Consider the following 16,749-nt stretch of genomic DNA (forward strand, 5'->3'; position numbering starts at 1 on the left):
GAACTGGATATCCATATGCAAAAGAATGAAAGAAGACCCATATCTCACACCCTACACAAAAGTTAACTCAAAATGGATCAAAGATCTAAACATTAGGTCTAAGACCATAAAACAGTTAGAGGAAAATGTAGGGAGATATCTTATGAATCTTACAATTGGAGGCGGTTTTACGGACCTTAAACCTAAAGCAAGAGCACTGAAGAAGGAAATAAATAAATGGGAACTCCTCAAAATTAAACACTTTTGTGCATCAAAGAACTTCATCAAGAAAGTAGAAAGACAGCCTACACAATGGGAGACAATATTTGGAAATGACATATCAGATAAAGGTCTAGTATCCAGAATTTATAAAGAGATTGTTCAACTCAACAACAAAAAGACAGCCAACCCAATTACAAAATGGGAAAAAGACTTGAACAGACACCTATCAGAAGAGGAAATACAAATGGCCAAAAGGCACATGAAGAGATGCTCAATGTCCCTGGCCATTAGAGAAATGCAAATCAAAACCACAATGAGATATCATCTCACACCCACCAGAATGGCCATTATCAACAAAACAGAAAATGACAAGTGCTGGAGAGGATGCGGTGAAAGAGGCACACTTATCCACTGTTGGTGGGAATGTCAAATGGTGCAACCACTGTGGAAGGCAGTTTGGCGGTTCCTCAAAAAGCTGAATATAGAATTGCCATACGACCCAGCAATACCATTGCTGGGAATCTACTCAAAGGAATTAAGGGCAAAAACTCAAATGGACATTTGCACACCAATGTTTATAGCAGTGTTATTTACAATTGCAAAGAGATGGAAACAGGCAAAGTGTCCATCAACAGACAAGTGGCTAAACAAACTGTGGTATGTACATACGATGGAATATTATGCAGCTTTAAGACAGGATAAACTTATGAAGCATGTAATAACATGGATGGACCTAGAGAACATCATGCTGAGTGAGTCTAGCCAAAAACTAAAAGACAAATACTGTATGGTCCCAATGATGTGAATCGACATTCGAGAATAAACTTGGAATAGGTCATTGGTAACAGAGTCCAGCAGGAGTTAGAAACAGGGTAAGATAATGGGTAATTGGAGCTGAAGGGATACAGACTGTGCAACAGGACTAGATACAAAAACTCAAAAATGGACAGCACAATAATACCTAATTGTAAAGTAATCATGTTAAAACACGGAATGAAGCTGCATCCGAGCTATAGGTTTTTGTTTTGTTTTGTTTTGTTTTGTTTTGTTTTTACTATTATTACTTTTATTTTTTTCTCTATATTAACATTCTATATCTTTTTCGGTTGTGTTGCTAGTTCTTCTAAACCAATGCAAATGTACTAAGAAACGATGATCATGCATCTATGTGATGATGTTAAGAATTACTGATTGCATATGTAGAATGGTATGATTTCTAAATGTTGGGTTAATTTCTTTTTTTCCGTTAATTAATAAAAAAAAAAGAAGTTGGTAAACTGTAGGAAATTGGACAAAATATATGAAGAGTAATTTTTAGTAGGGGAACCTTGAGTACCTAACGAATATATTGAGATTTTCTACTCTGTGAATAACTATAGAAATGAAAATTAAAACAATAAGAAGCCACTATATTGTTAATGAGAATGTGAGGAAAAAGAAAACCGTGGCTGAGAGTGTAAACTGGTACAGGTATTCCAGAAAGCAATTTGGCACTACTTCATGAAATTAAGTATATATATTCCCCACAGTCTAACAATCTATCATTCCTGGGTGTATATTCCAGAGAAATTCTCATACAGGTCTTAAAAGAAATATAGGTGACACTGTTTTTTGTACCATTATTTGTTGTAGCGAGGAATTGGAAGCAATCAAGTATCCGTCACCATGAGACTGAATAAACAAACTGGTATGAATTAGGGCAATTAATTAGGGCAATTATAAGTAATAAGCTAGACCCACATGCAGCCATATGGATAAGTCACCAAAATTTGGTGTTGAGTAAAATAAGAACAGAATGAGATTTATAAAATAATACCATATAGGTAAAAGTAACACAACAATGTATACTTTTCATGGATATACATATATCTAAATAAACACATGGAAGATGGACTGCAAAGATATATACATTCATTACACTAGAATAGTTGGCTAAGGGAAGGAGGAGAATGGGAGTGGAACTACGGATACATGGGGGAAAAATGATAAGATAACACAAAAGAAGGGCCTTGCATGGACCAACAATAATAATATACCATGAATTAAAGAGTATGGTTAACTCAACCCTTAAAGATCATAACAAATAAACCAAAACAACAGAAACGAGAACGACTAGGATTCATTCTCAGCGGCCTGTGATGGTAGGATAACTCCCGGTGGTGGTAGCAGTGTGGGGAGTAGTACTAGCAGCAGCACTCTATCCAGACTGTTCCTACAGTGTGCCTTTGCCTATGGATCCTCTTCCCTAGTACCTGCCCCAGTTTCTGAGCCTGATTCTCCGGACCCCTGTGAGCTACCTGGTAACCTTGCAATGAATTCCTTTTCTGCGGAAGTTATACTCGGTTTCTGTTACTTGCATCCAAGAACTGACTTGACCGAACATCAAGCATTTTGTTAAAAAATATCCTCAAATAACTTCTTAAGATAATTTGGGGGGGGGGTCTTTGCAAGTCTGAAAATGTAGTAATTATTTTATCATTATATTGGAATGTTAGTTTGGCTTTAGAATTCTGTTAAAAATAATTTTTCGAGAGACGCTGACAAAGGACCGGAGGAGCAGTCGTAGCTGCTTTCCGAGGAGCTCGTGTTCCCGAGATTGCCAAAATGCTTTGGAGTTTTTAACTGAATCTAAGAAAAGTCCAGAATAGACAAGACTATAGAAACAGAAGCTGTAGCAAGAGTGGATTAGTGCCAATGCATCAACAAAAAAGACAACCAGAGTCAGTGGAAGGAAATCTTCCTGTTTTTGTATTTCCCACGGAGCTAATATTTTATGCAGATGATCAGTCAACACATAAGCAAGTGTTGACTCTATATAATCCCTATGAGTTTGCCTTAAAGTTCAAAGTTTTGTGTACTACTCCAAATAAGTATGTTGTCGTTGATGCTGCAGGTGCAGTAAAGCCTCAGTGTTGTGTGGATATTGTGATTCGTGATAGAGATGTTCGATCCTGTCACTATGGTGTAATAGACAAATTCCTTCTCCAAGTTTCTGAGCAAAGCCAGAGGAAGGCTTTAGGAAGGAAAGAAGTTGTTGCTACTCTTCTTCCATCTGCAAAAGAACAACAAAAGGAAGAAGAGGAAAAAAGAATAAAGGAGCATTTAAGAGAAAGTTTATTTTTTGAGCAGTCGTTTCAACCAGGAAACAGAACTGTCTCCTCAGGGCTTAGTTTACTAACAGTCTTCCTGGGATTGGTATGCATTGCAGCCCTAATGCTTCCTACTCTGGGGGATATGGAATCGCTGGTACCTCTCTACCTCCACTTAAATGTAAATCAAAAATTAGTGGCTGCTTATATTTTAGGTGTTATCACAATGGCAATACTTAGAACATGAGCAAGGATTTCAGTTGACTTCTGAAGTAATTTTATCTTCAAAATATTATGAATGTGAACTGCCTTTATCTCTATCCCACTCCATTAATATGCTCTAAACTATTGAATGATTTAAAATAATTGCAAATATATAATATATATTTTAAATTACTCTGTAATTTTATTTGAAGGACACTAGCACATTAAGTTACAGACAGCAAGGATGCCTCTGAGTGGCACCTCTGAAATTATTTGAAGAAACTCTTTTTCTATCTGTACCTATTGCACAGAAGACTTTAATTAAAACAACATTTGTTACTTTGTCATCTTTTTCTAGGTTGCTTTGATTGCTAAGGTCATGTGTTCTTCAAAGTTAAAGTCCTAAAAGAGCAAGCTGACCAGCTTAAAAATAAAGATTGCATTTATCTCTTGGCTACAAGCATCAATGTTACTATGTAAATTATACCTTGTCCTCTAGCACCATGAACAGTTGCCATGGTATTTCTAAAATGAGAGTTTTACAGTTCATCAGTGGAGGTTCAAAAAAAAAGCCTAAAGCACTGAGGAATCATGTTTATCCTAGGTGAATTGCAAAACAGGTTGTGGTCCAGGCGCCAGGCATATGGGTTTTTAAAATTGAAACCCACTAGAAATAGGGTGGCTCCTCTAGGTTTTTTTTTTTTTTTTTTTTGCATGGGCAGGTACTGGGAATCGAACCCGGGTCTCAGGCATGGTAGGCGAGAGCTCTACCTGCTGAGCCACCCGACCTCTCTGTTTGATCTAAGAGTTCTAAAGGAAGGAAGTCATTGGTTTAGCTAGTAGGTTCACCCTGACTTTCTGTTACCAGGGGAAAAACAATTTTATCTTTTCTCCCAAGGCACCTTGCCTGACTGACAGTAAGGATTTACCCAAATTGGGATTACTAGATGCTGTGTCGTTCAGGTGGAGATAATGTTCTCCTTTAAACTCTAAGCCAAGTACAGATAATCCTTGATATCTGTATCTATTTTGTATCAGTCTCTGAGACTTTTTAAGTTATTTATTATTTGAACAACTTTACCAAAAAAAGTCCCCTAAACACAACTATTTACATTTCTTTATAGCCTCTTCTGATCTCTGACATAAATATGCAGTTTTAACTGTTACTATCTTTTGACTTAGGATTTTTATCTGAGAGCACAATGCATTACGAAGAAGTCTCTTGAAAATCATCTTTCAGATCTTTTTACAGAACGAACCTATGTACTGCTATTGTGGTATTCTCAAGAATTATATGTAAACATAAAATGTATGCCTGAGACTGGTTTTTGCAGGAAACAGGACTTTGCTTCTAAAAAGCTTTTATGTATACTTTCATAGAAAATCCTCATTGTTTAACCATGTGGGGAGCATAAATCATTAAATGGATCATGTCTGTATGTTGTGTAATGACTGAAAAGCACATAAATGTAATCTACTTTGAATTTTGTAAAAAAAAAAACAAAAACTGTAGGTTTCTCTGTCCATCTCAAGTCATGTGTTGTGTGTAAGTGCACACACGTGTGTGTGACAACACATTGTAAAGGGCAGAAATTACTTTTAAAAAATAAAAGAAAATGGAGACCTGAAAAAAAATAATAATTTTTCCTCTGAATTTTAAAGGTATTGCTTTTAGCATGCAGCGTTGCTGTTTGAAGATGGATGCTAATAATATTCCCATTCCTTTGTTAGCAACCTGTTTTCCCTGTCTATGGAAGCTCAAATGTTTTTCCTTATGTTTAATATTTTGTCTAGAAGTGGATTTTTCTCTACCTCTTTTGGTGGGTGGACCTTTTCAATCTGAAGACATGTCCCTTTACTGTGGGACATCATTATTTTATTTCTTTGGTAATATTCTCTGTTCATGTCCTCTGTGTCTGTTTTTGGAACTCTCATCAGTTGGATTTTGTGTCTTATGAATGATTGTCTTCCACTTTATTTTCTCATATTTCCATGTTTTTGCTATTTATTCTGTATTCTGTGACATTTTCTTGACTTTCTCTTCTATTTAATTTTTTATTTTGGCAATTATTTTAAATTTCTAAGCACTATTTCTTATTCTCTGAAAGTGCCTTTTCGTAGCATTCTTTTCTTTTTTTCTGTTATGGATGGAATATCTTCAGTGTATGCATGTTTAATAGAAGTTTACGGGAGTTTGGTGATAACAGAAGAGAATTACCAAGCCATAAAGGAAAACTTTTAATGGATAGCAGATATTACCTCTCCTGGAGAATGTCACTCTTCCCCCTCTGAAGGGGGCTGCCTACTTACTGGCTGTCACTCTCCATATCCCATTAGCCTGATATCAGGTAGGGACAAGATTATCTTCTACCAATTGGGTGGGTTTTGACCATGTGCTTCCTACCTGAAGGCCAGATTCTCAGCTCTCATCTTGGCTTAGAGAGAGGTTATTTTTACGTTCCCCATTCCCAAGCTAATTGTATTTCTTAATCCAGCATAACACTCCAAAATATTCATTTTTCTTCTGGGGGCAATTTCACAGCTTCCTGACCCTGTGGGTCACCCAAGACAATCACAAATAGTCAGCAGCACATTTCACAAAGAGAGGTGTATTAGTTAAGGTTCTTTAGAGAAACAGAACCAGCAGGAAATATTCATAAATATAAAATTTATCAAAGCGTCTCATGTAACCATGGGAATGTAGAGTCCAAAATCCATAGGGCAGGCTGTGACACTGACAATTCTGATGGAAGGTCTGGTCAAACTCCACAGGAGAGACTCACCGGCAGAAGCAGGAAGAGAGCCTATCTTTTCTGAATCCTCCTTAGAAGGATCCAGTGGTTAGATTAAGCATCACTCATTAAAGAAGACACTCCTCTTGGCTGATTACAAATGGAACCAGCTGTGGATACAGCTAACATGATCATGATTTAATTCTATAAAATGTCCTCATCGCAACAGAGAGGCCAACACTTGCCCAACCAGACAAACAGGTACCACCACCTGGCCAAGTTGACACATGAACCTGACCATGACAAGTGAGTATTTTGAATGTTAAACAACAATGTTTGTAGTGATACCAACAATCCAGTCTAGTCCCTTTAACAGTCTTTCCTTCAACAGGAGTCAGTAGCAATTCAAGACTGCATGTCTCCTGATGTGGTCCAAACTCGGTATCTTCTGTGAGCTAATGCTGGCACAAAAACACATACACACTGTTCTCAAGAGCAAGTGATTTCCAAGGACTGTCCAGTCCAAGCCCATGTTTAGAATTAAAAAACTTTGCTAGATGGGAGGATAATACTGTTAATGATACACCCAAAATATGTTACTACAGAGAACATTAAACATTTAAATCATAGTGGGTAATATTTGCTGACTGCTTATTCTGTTCCAGGCGCTTGAATTATCTTCATTGCATAAAGAAGGAATGTGAGACTCACAAGTGTCCTTTGCTCAAGCTCACAGAGCTAAGAAACAGCTGACAGGGAATTACATCATGACTGTATAACCACACCCAACCCATGTAAGTGCTACACAGTGCTGTACTGGTTTCCACCAGCCACATTCAGATTAATGGTGATAACACAGTTTTCTCCAGATCAGTGGGTGGAAACCTGAGCTACCGTGGTCACAGTAAAGAGCCTTTTTTCTGGTGTTTTTGTTTCCGAGGTGATTTGATGGCCTTACTTCTAGAAACAGAAAATTACTACCAGCTTTTATTTTCTTAATACTTTTTCATAGAATCTATAGCCTTTTATTTTCATTTTTATTTTTTATTCAGGAAATATAAACACATAGTTTTTTTAAAAAAAAAAATAGTACTAAAGAGCTATTCCAGGTGGTCTTAATTAGTTTACTGGAATATTTTAAAAGAGGAAGCATTTTGGAGAGAGCCAAAAGAGAGCCACAAGACCCAGGAGAGCCCAAGAAGCCAGAGACCTTTGGAGATGAAGAAGGAAAATGCCCCTGGGGGAGCGTCATGAAACAAGAAGCCTGGAGAGAAAGCTAGCAGATGTCACCATGTTCACCATGTGCCTTTTCAGTTGAGAGAGAAACCCTGAACTTCATTGGCCTTTTGTGAGTGAAGGTAACCTCTTGTTGATGCCTTAATTTGAACACTATTGCAGACTTGTTTTAATTGGGACATTTTCACAGACTTAGAACTGTAAACTTGCATCTTATTAAATTCCACCTGTTAAAAGCTGTTCTGTTTCTGGTATATCGTATTCTGGCAGCTAGCAAACTGAGCAGATCAGATGAGAGGGAGAGGTGCAACTGAGAACTTCGGATAAAAAAATGACTGTGACCACTGACTCATTATATAGATATCTGGTTTTTTTATCTAGTGTTTTAAAATAGCCAAAAGGAAAGACCTTGAGTTGTTGAACTGTAATCCAGTAACCCCGGTCTTTGGTAATAATTGTAAAACTGTATTGCAGAAAAAAAGTCAGTAGCCCATGTTTGTGTGGATTTACTACTGGATGTTTTGTTCTGTTCCACTGATATATCTATCTATCGCTTTATACTCTATTAGTTAGCTTTCCTCTATTGTAAGTCTTAAATTTTGGTAGAGTCTAATACTAGTGGTCAATATGAGGGTGGGATAAGGGGTATGGATGTTTGGGGTTTACGTTTTTCTTTTTATTTCTTTTTCTGGAGTAATGTAAATGTTCTAAAAATGATCATGGTGATGAATGTACAACTATGTGATGACAGTGTGAACCATTGATTGTATACTTCGGATGGATTGTATGGTGTATGAATATATCTCAATAAAATTGCATTTTAAAAAGTATGTAAAAGAAACCTTTGACCCAACAGCTCTTGGGTGAAAATTCCTGTCTGCATCTCAGTTATTTGTAACCCATTCACATGGCAACAACCTTGGCAACTGAACCAGTGCTGATAGCTCCTGACAGTAGGGAGGAGAGGGCAGTGGGAGAAGATGTAAGATTTGGATGGGAGGGGTGGTCTCTGACAAGTGCCTTATTTTCTTTTGATTTTTCAAGAAGTGCCATTGGACATGTCTGCCCAAGCTCCTGATATTATAGATGCAAAAATAGGTCCAGAGAGGTCCAGCAGCTGGCTCAAAGTCACACAGCAAGTCAAGGGTGGAGACAAGACTAAATTTTTTTAAAGGTTTCAGAGTCATAAAATTGCAGCCTGGGGAAGACTATAACACACCTGGAGAGGACTTTTGGAAACATTTTATTCATCTTTACAACAATACACAAAGATGTCTCCTTTTTGTTGTTGCTCTTACAGGTAACCTAGGACTGAGAGGGAGTTAGAACTGCCTTAGGTTCACACCACAATTCAGATACTGACCCAGAAGCCTCAGACCCCCCCCCAGTTCCCTTTACTTCCTGAGGAAATAGCAGTCTGGAATGCATAGGTCAGAGGAGCCCTGCAATGCTGACTCAGAGATAGGACCTCCTGGGTTAGATTGATTTGGCTGCCTGTATTGATTTGTTAATCCTATTGGAAAACAATATTCCAGAAATGGAATGTCTTTTAAAAAGGGAATTTAATAACTTATAAGTTTATAGTTCTAAAGCCTTAAATATGTCCAAACTAAGGCATCCAGAGAAAGATACCTTGGCTCAAGGAAGGCCAATCTGGGAAAGTATGTGGCTGGCATCTACTGGTCTTTGTTCCAGCTTCTTTGCTTCCACTTCTGATGCCAGTGGTTTCCTCTCTAAGCATCTGTGACCCTTCACTTAGTTCCTTCAGGACACAACTCTGAGATCTGGCTTGCTTAGCATCTCATGGGAAGACATTCAGCAATGCCTGCTGGGCTCTTTCTGTTTCTAGGCATCTACTCTCTCTGATGGCACTCCAAGCATCTCCAAAAATCCATTTCTCTGTCAGCTCAGAAGCAACTGCACTCCAAGTCTCTGCATTTGAGGTCTCCCCAAAATGTTTCCCCTTTTAAAGGACTCTAGTAAACTAATCAAGACCCACCCTGAATGGGTGGAGTTACAGTTTCATCTAATCAAAATGCCACATCCACGATTGGTTGTGTCATGTCTCCATGGAAGCAATCCAATCAGTTTCCCACCCTGAAATCCATGCACATGAACTCAGGTCACATTTCCCCTTTCCCCTCCCCCCCTCATCTGCATGTACATGTGCCTTTTTGTCTATGCCAACACTGCTACACAAATGGCCCCTCACTCCCTCCGTTCCCCATCTGTTCTAGTTTGCTAGCTGCTGGAAGGCAATATACCAGAAGTGGAATGCTTTTAAAAAGGGGAATTTAATAAGTTGCTAGTTTACAGTTCTAAGATCAAGAAAATGTCCGAATTAAAGCAAGTCTATAATAATGTCCAAATTAAGGCACAAACAAGAGGTTACCTTCACCTCAAGAAAGGCTGATGAAGTTCAGGGTTTCACTCTCAACTGAAAAGCACATGGTGAACATGACGATGTCTTCTAGCTTTCTCTCAGGCCTCTTGCTTCATGAAGCTGTCCCAGGGGCATTCTCCTTCATCTCCAAAGGTCGCAGGCTGGGGGACTGTGTAGTTCTTGTGTCTCTGCTGCTCTCATCATTCTTGTGGCTCTCTCGTCATTCTCAAACTTTCTTCAAAATGCTTCCTCTTTTAAAGGATTCCAGTAAATTAATCAAGACCGATCTGGAATGGGTGGAGTCACATTTCCCTCTAATCAAAGGTTAATACCCACAATTGGGCAAGTCATATCTCCATGGAGATAACCTAATCAAGTTTCTCACCTACAGTGCTGAATAGGGCTCAAAAGAAATGGCTGCCTCTGCAAGATTGGATTAGGATTAATGCCTGTTTTTTCTAGGGTTCATAAATCCTTTCAAATCGGCATGCCATCCCACTCTGGACCAAACAGAACTGCCACTTGCGTCCCCATCCAAATCACTCACAGGATTAAGTGCTTCCTTAACATTCTCTTATGTAATTTAATCCTTGTAATTATCATTCCCCTTCTCCCACGCTAGCAGTTGGAAACTAAAGGACCAGAGAAAGTAAAAGTAACTGGCTCAAGGTCACAGGGTGAGTCTGAGCCTGAATCCCTCCTCCTCCAGAGGAATTAGGCTCATTCTGTCACACACTGATTTCTCAGCCTTGAGTTCTTCCAGTGCTTACATTAATTTTAATCACCCCTTGGCTCTTGTGCCATACATTTCCTTTATTTTAGCTGTCATATATGTAGCCCAGACTCTTTTCTTCTCATCATAGCCAATCCTTCAGTAGTTTCTCGGCTTTCTTTCTTTCAAATACACCTTCCTCATCCACTGCCACTCTGCTCCAGCCTAAACATCTCTCACATGGATGCCCCCAAATCTACTCCCTGTCCCCTTGCTTCCAGACCAGCCATCTTCAGCTTACTATTCTGCATACCAGCAGCGAGAGAACATTTTCTAACAGGAAAACTCAACATAACACTTCCTTCTATGACATGCCATTTCCCATAGGATAACATTCTAGCTCCTTATTTGGCAATGCCCTCCACAAAATTCTGGCCCCTGCAAAGCCTCTCAAGTCTCATTGCTTGCCACTCTTGGCCTGACACATTTGCTCTGACCACAGAACTAACTATAAGGTTTTATGTGGGAGGCTTTCTTGTCTAAGTGTCTTTACAATTACTATGCTCTCCATGTGTAAGATCCTACATGCCAGCTCCCCAAACCTGCTGAACTCAGCTCAAAGCCAGCACTGGGTTGGATCCAGAAGGTTACACAAAATGCAGAAGAGGGTGGGAAAACAAGTGAAATGACATGGCAAGGAAGGAATTCTGTTGATCAGGAAGGGAAATGCCTTGGAATTCTCAAAAGGGCAATGCCACAATCAATATTGTGGAAATGTTCTAGAAAAAGAGACCAAAGCAACCAACTGCGATGCATAAGCTGACACTGGATCACCTGCTTTTAAAATGACCTTTTGAGACAAGTTAGGGAGTCAGTGAAAGGTATCTGGAGTTGTTGAATTCTCAGGAGGCAACTTGCTGTGTTGGCACAGGAGAGGGTTTCTTCCTCTAGAGCAATGGCGCCCCCTCGGGTTGTTTAGAGGCATTTTGGGTTGTCACATCTGTGGGGTGCCACTACCATCTAGCTAGTAGACACTAAGGATGCTGCTACAATGCACAGGACAATATCCCACCACAAAGACTTTGCCAGCCAAAAATGTCAACAGTGTCAGAGTGGAAAATCCTGGCCAAGGGGAATGGTGAAATGCTATGTATGACCTGTGCTTGGCAATATAAAGAAATATGGCCAAGTTGTTAATTATTGAATCTAGATGGACAGCATATGAGTACTTGTTGTATTATTGTTTTCTAAAGATTTTTATAATTAGAATTGGAGTAAAGGAAAATATTAAAGGTGGGAAACCTGATGAGGCAAGGGGGCTGCCCTGCATTCCTTCCAACCAGGACGCCTGGGCAGGTCAAGGCTCAGAGATCTTGGTTGAGCGTGTGGCTCAGGGGTGAAATCCCTCAGATCCCAGAAGGTACCAAATGAAGCAGTATGAGAGAATTTGATGCGCAGCCAGCACAGGATCTGGCCTCAAAAGGCTACGGGCAGCTGTCGAAAGATGTCCACCCTCAGCGGGGCACCAGCGATCAATGACCACCTCTGGGGTCTGCCTGGTGGGCTGATCTAACACTGAACTCTACACTACCTAGGAGGGGCAGGGGTTTCTGGACATCACGCTAAGAAGAGACCGTGCAACTAACTGCAAAACAAAACTCAGTGATCATCGTGCAGCTACAGGCACTGGTTAATAAAAGGAACAATTCTTCAAGAAGCCATAACAATCATAAATATTTATGCACCAAGCCAGAATACTCCAAAGAAAATGAGGCAAACACTGAAAGGAGAAATAGACACATCTGCCATAATAGTTTATGACTTCAATTCCCCACTCTCTTCAATGGACAGAACATCAAGACAGAGGATCAATAAAGAAACAGAGAATTTGAATAATACAATAAATGAGCTAGACTTAACAGACATTTATAGAACATTACACCCCAGAACACCAGGATACACTTTTTTCTCAAATCTTTGAGAATGGATCATTCTCAAAGATAGACCATATGCTGGGTCACAAAGCAAGTCTCAACAAATTTAAAAAGATTGAAATCATACACAACACTTTCTCAGATCATAAAGGAATGAAGCTGGAAATCAATAATAGACAGAGCACCAGAAAATTCACAAATACGTGGAGGCTCAACAACACACTCTTAAACAATCAGTGGGTCAAGGAAGAAATTACAAGAGAAATCAGTAAATATCTCGAAGTGAGTGAAAATGAAAACACAACATATCAAAACGTATGGGATGCAGCAAAAGCAGTGCTAAGAGGGAAATTTATTGCCCTAAATGCCTATATTAAAAAAGAATGAAGAGCAAAAATCAAGGAATTAGCTGTCCATTTGGAAGACCTAGAGAAAGAACAGCAAGCTAACCCCAAAGCAAGCAAAAGGAAAGAAACAATAAAGATTAGAGCAGAAATACGTGAAATTGAAAACATGCAAACAATTGAGAAAATCAGCAAAAGCAGAAGTTGGTTCTATGAGAAAATCAATAAGATTGATGGACCCTTAGTGAGGTTGACATAAAGAAGATGAGAAAGGATGCAAATAAATAAAATCAGAAATGGAAGAGAAGACATAAGCACTGACCACACAGAAATAAAGGAGGTAATGAGAGGATACTATGAACAACTTTATGCTAATAAACTCGACAATGTAGATTAAATAGAAAACTTCCTAGAAAGACATGAACAACCAACATTGACTTGAGAAAAAATAGATGACCTCAACAAACAAACAACAAACAAACAAAAAAGTAAAGAAATTGAATTATTAATTAAGAAGCTCCCCAAAAAGAAAAATCCAGGACCCAATGGCTTCACCTGTGAATTCTACGAAACATTCAAGGAAGAATTAGTACCAATCCTGCTCAAACTCTTCAAAAAAATTGAAGAGAAGGGAAGGCTACTTAACTCATTCTATGAAGCCAACATTACTCTCATACCAAAGCCAACAAAGATATTACAAAAAAAGAAAATTACAAATCAATCTCTCTAATGAATATAGATGCAGAAATCCTCAACAAAATTCTTGAAAATCAAATCCAGCAGCACATTAAAAGAATTATACACCATGACCAAGTAGGATTTATCCCACATATGCAAGGATGGTTCAACATAAGAAAATCAATTAATGTAATGCACCATGTCAACAAATCAAAACAGAAAACCACATGATCATCTCTATTGATGCAGAAAAGGCATTTGTCAAAATTCAACATCCTTTCTTGTTGAAAACACTTCAAAGGATAAGAATAGAAGGGGAACTTCTTAAGCATGATAAAGAGAATATATGAAAAACCCACAGCTAACATCATCCTCAATGGGGAAAAACTGAAAACTTTCCCCCTAAGATCAGGAACAAGGCAAGGACATTCCACTATAACCGCTGTTATTCAACATTGTGTTGAAAGTTCTAGCCAGAGCAATTAGACAAGGAAAAGAAATACAAGGCATCAAAATTTGCAAGGATGTAGTAAAACTCTCACTGTTTGCAGATGATATGATACTCTATGTCGAAAACCCTGAAAAATCCACAGCGAAACTACTAGAGCTAACAAATGAATACAGCACAGTGGCAGGTTACAAGATCAACACTCAGAAACCTGTAGTGTTTCTATACACTAGTAATGAACAATGTAAGGGGGAAATCATGAAAAAAATTTCATTTACACTTGCAACCAAAAGAATAAAATATTTAGGAATAAATTTAACTAAAGAGACAAAATACCTACACAAAGAAAACTACAAGAAATTCTTAAAAAAAAAAAAAATCAAAGAAGACCTAAATAAATAGAAGGGCATACCATGGTCATGGATTGGAAGACTAAATATAGTTAAGATGTCAATTATACCTAAATTAATTTACAAATTCAATACAATATCAATTAAAATCCCTTAAACTTACTTTTCAGAAATAGAAAAACCAATAACCAAATTTATCTGGAAGGGAAGGGTGCCCTGAACAGCTAAAAATATACTGAGAAAGAAAATGAAATCAGAGGTCTCACGCTACCTCACTTTAAAGTGTATTACAAAGCTACAGTGGTCAAAACAGCATGGTACTGGCATGAAGATAGATATACTGACCAATGAAATCCGATCGAGTTTTCAGATATAGACCTTCTCATCTATTGACAATTGATCCTTGATAAAGCAATCAGGCCAACTCACTTGGGGCAGAACAGTCTCTTCAATAAATGGTGCATAGAGAACTGGATATCCACATGCAAAAGAATGAAAGAGGATCCATATCTCACACTCTATACAAAAATTAAATGAAAATGGATCAAAGACCTAAACATTAGATCTAAGACCATAAAATTTTTAGATGAAAATGTAGGGAAATATCTCATAAATCCTATAATAGGAGATGGTTCCAGACCTTGCACAAGCATTGAAGAAATAAATAAATAAATGGGAATTCCTCAAAATTAAACCCTTCTGTATATCCAAAAACTTCATCAAGAAAGTAAAAAGACAACCTACACAATGGGAGACAATATTTGGAAACAATATGTCAGATGAAGGTGTAGTATCCAGAATATATAAAGAGATTGTTCAACTCAACAACAAAAAGACAGACAACCCAATTACAAAATGGGCAAAAGACACGAACAGACACTTCTCAGAAGAGGAAATACAAATGGCCAAAAGACACATGATAAAATGCTTATCTTCCTGCTATTAAGGAAATGTAAATGAAAACCACAATGAGATATCATCTCACACCCACCAGAATGGCTATTATCAATAAAACAGAAAACAACAAGTGCTGGAGAGGATGTGAAGAAAGAAACACATTTATCCACTCTTGGTGGGAATGTTACATGGTACAACCACTGTGGAAGGCAATTTGGTGGTTCCTCAGGAAGCTAAGAATAGAATTGCATATGCCCTGGCAATACCATTACTAGGTATCTACTCAGAGGACATGAGGGCAAGGACACAAATGGACATTTGCATGCTAATGTTTATAGCAGCACTATTTACAACTGCAAAGAGAGGGAAACAGTCAAAATGTCCATCAACAGATTAGTGACTAAACAAGCTGTGGTACATACACATGATGGAATATTATGCAGCTGTAAAACAGAAAAAAGTTATGAAGTTTGCAACAATATGGATAGACCTTGAGGACATTACGCTGAATGAGATTAGCCAGAAACAAAGGGCAAATACTGTATGGTCTCACTGATATGAACTGACATTAGTGAATGAACTTGGAGAATTTCAGTTGAGAACAGAGACAGTTGGGAGGTAGAAATAGGGTAGATATTGTGTAATTGGAACTAAAGGGATACAGATTGTGCAACAGGACTGATTGTAAAAATTCAGAAATGAATAGCACAGCACTACCTGATTGTAGCACAATAATGTTAGAACACTGAATGAAGCTGAATGTGAGAATGATAGAGAAAGGAGGCCCTAGGGCACAAATGAAATCAGAAAAAAAGATAGACAAAAAGACTGAGATGGTATAAACTAGGAATGCCTATAGTATATAGTGATAGTGACTAAATGTACAAATTAAAAAATGTTTTTGCATGAGGAAGAAAAAAGGAATGTAAATACTGCAGGGTGCTGAAAATAGATGGTAATTCATATTTTAAAACTTTGACATATGTGTCAGACTAAAGCAAAAAATGTTTATTTGGTACAAAATTTATATTTTGACTAGTGCATTTCTGCATATAACTTATGTGGACAGCTTAATTGAACATCATAACTACATGGAATCTTGAGTAGGGCATGAGATTTTGTAAGTTTGTCCAGAGTGATGCCCTGATATATCCCAGAGTGATTTGAACAGAATAGAAATATTTGCCAAGTCTCCTCAGGGGAATGGCAAGAAAGGGAGAAAATTCAACTTCCCCAAGTGGAGTATTCCTGATATTCTCACAAGCAATGGGAACAACCAAAGCCATAGGCTGAGCCCTCAATCTTGGGGTTTGTTCATATGAAACTTAACCCCCAAAGGATAGGCTAAGCCTACTTAAAATTAGGCTTAAGAGTCACCCCCCAGAGAACCTTTTTGTTGCTCAGATGTGGCCTCTCTCTCTCAGCCAACATGACAAGCAAACTCAATGCCCTCCCCCTCTCCACATGGCACATGACTCCCAGGGGTGTGGACCTTCCTGGCAAAGTGGGACAGACATCCTAGAATGAACTGGGACTCAGCA

General features: G+C 38.3%; 1 long non-coding RNA gene and 1 pseudogene across 2 annotated transcripts in view; both read left to right on the plus strand.

The window, feature by feature from the left end:
* LOC143670664 (uncharacterized) overlaps positions 1 to 7,968 on the plus strand; it is a 53,482-nt gene extending 45,514 nt beyond the window's left edge. The window contains exon 3 of the long non-coding RNA XR_013169426.1: positions 6,892 to 7,968. This is a non-coding gene — a long non-coding RNA (uncharacterized LOC143670664). The remainder of the gene's footprint in view (positions 1 to 6,891) is intronic.
* LOC143670376 (motile sperm domain-containing protein 1 pseudogene) lies at positions 2,742 to 4,746 on the plus strand (annotated as a pseudogene). Its single transcript, XR_013169343.1, has 2 exons — positions 2,742 to 3,562; positions 4,677 to 4,746. The product of XR_013169343.1 is annotated as a motile sperm domain-containing protein 1 pseudogene (transcript).
* Positions 7,969 to 16,749: the final 8,781 nt, after the last annotated feature.

Source organism: Tamandua tetradactyla, chromosome X (assembly GCF_023851605.1).
Source record: "Tamandua tetradactyla isolate mTamTet1 chromosome X, mTamTet1.pri, whole genome shotgun sequence".
In the NCBI taxonomy this organism is placed as follows: domain Eukaryota; kingdom Metazoa; phylum Chordata; class Mammalia; order Pilosa; family Myrmecophagidae; genus Tamandua; species Tamandua tetradactyla.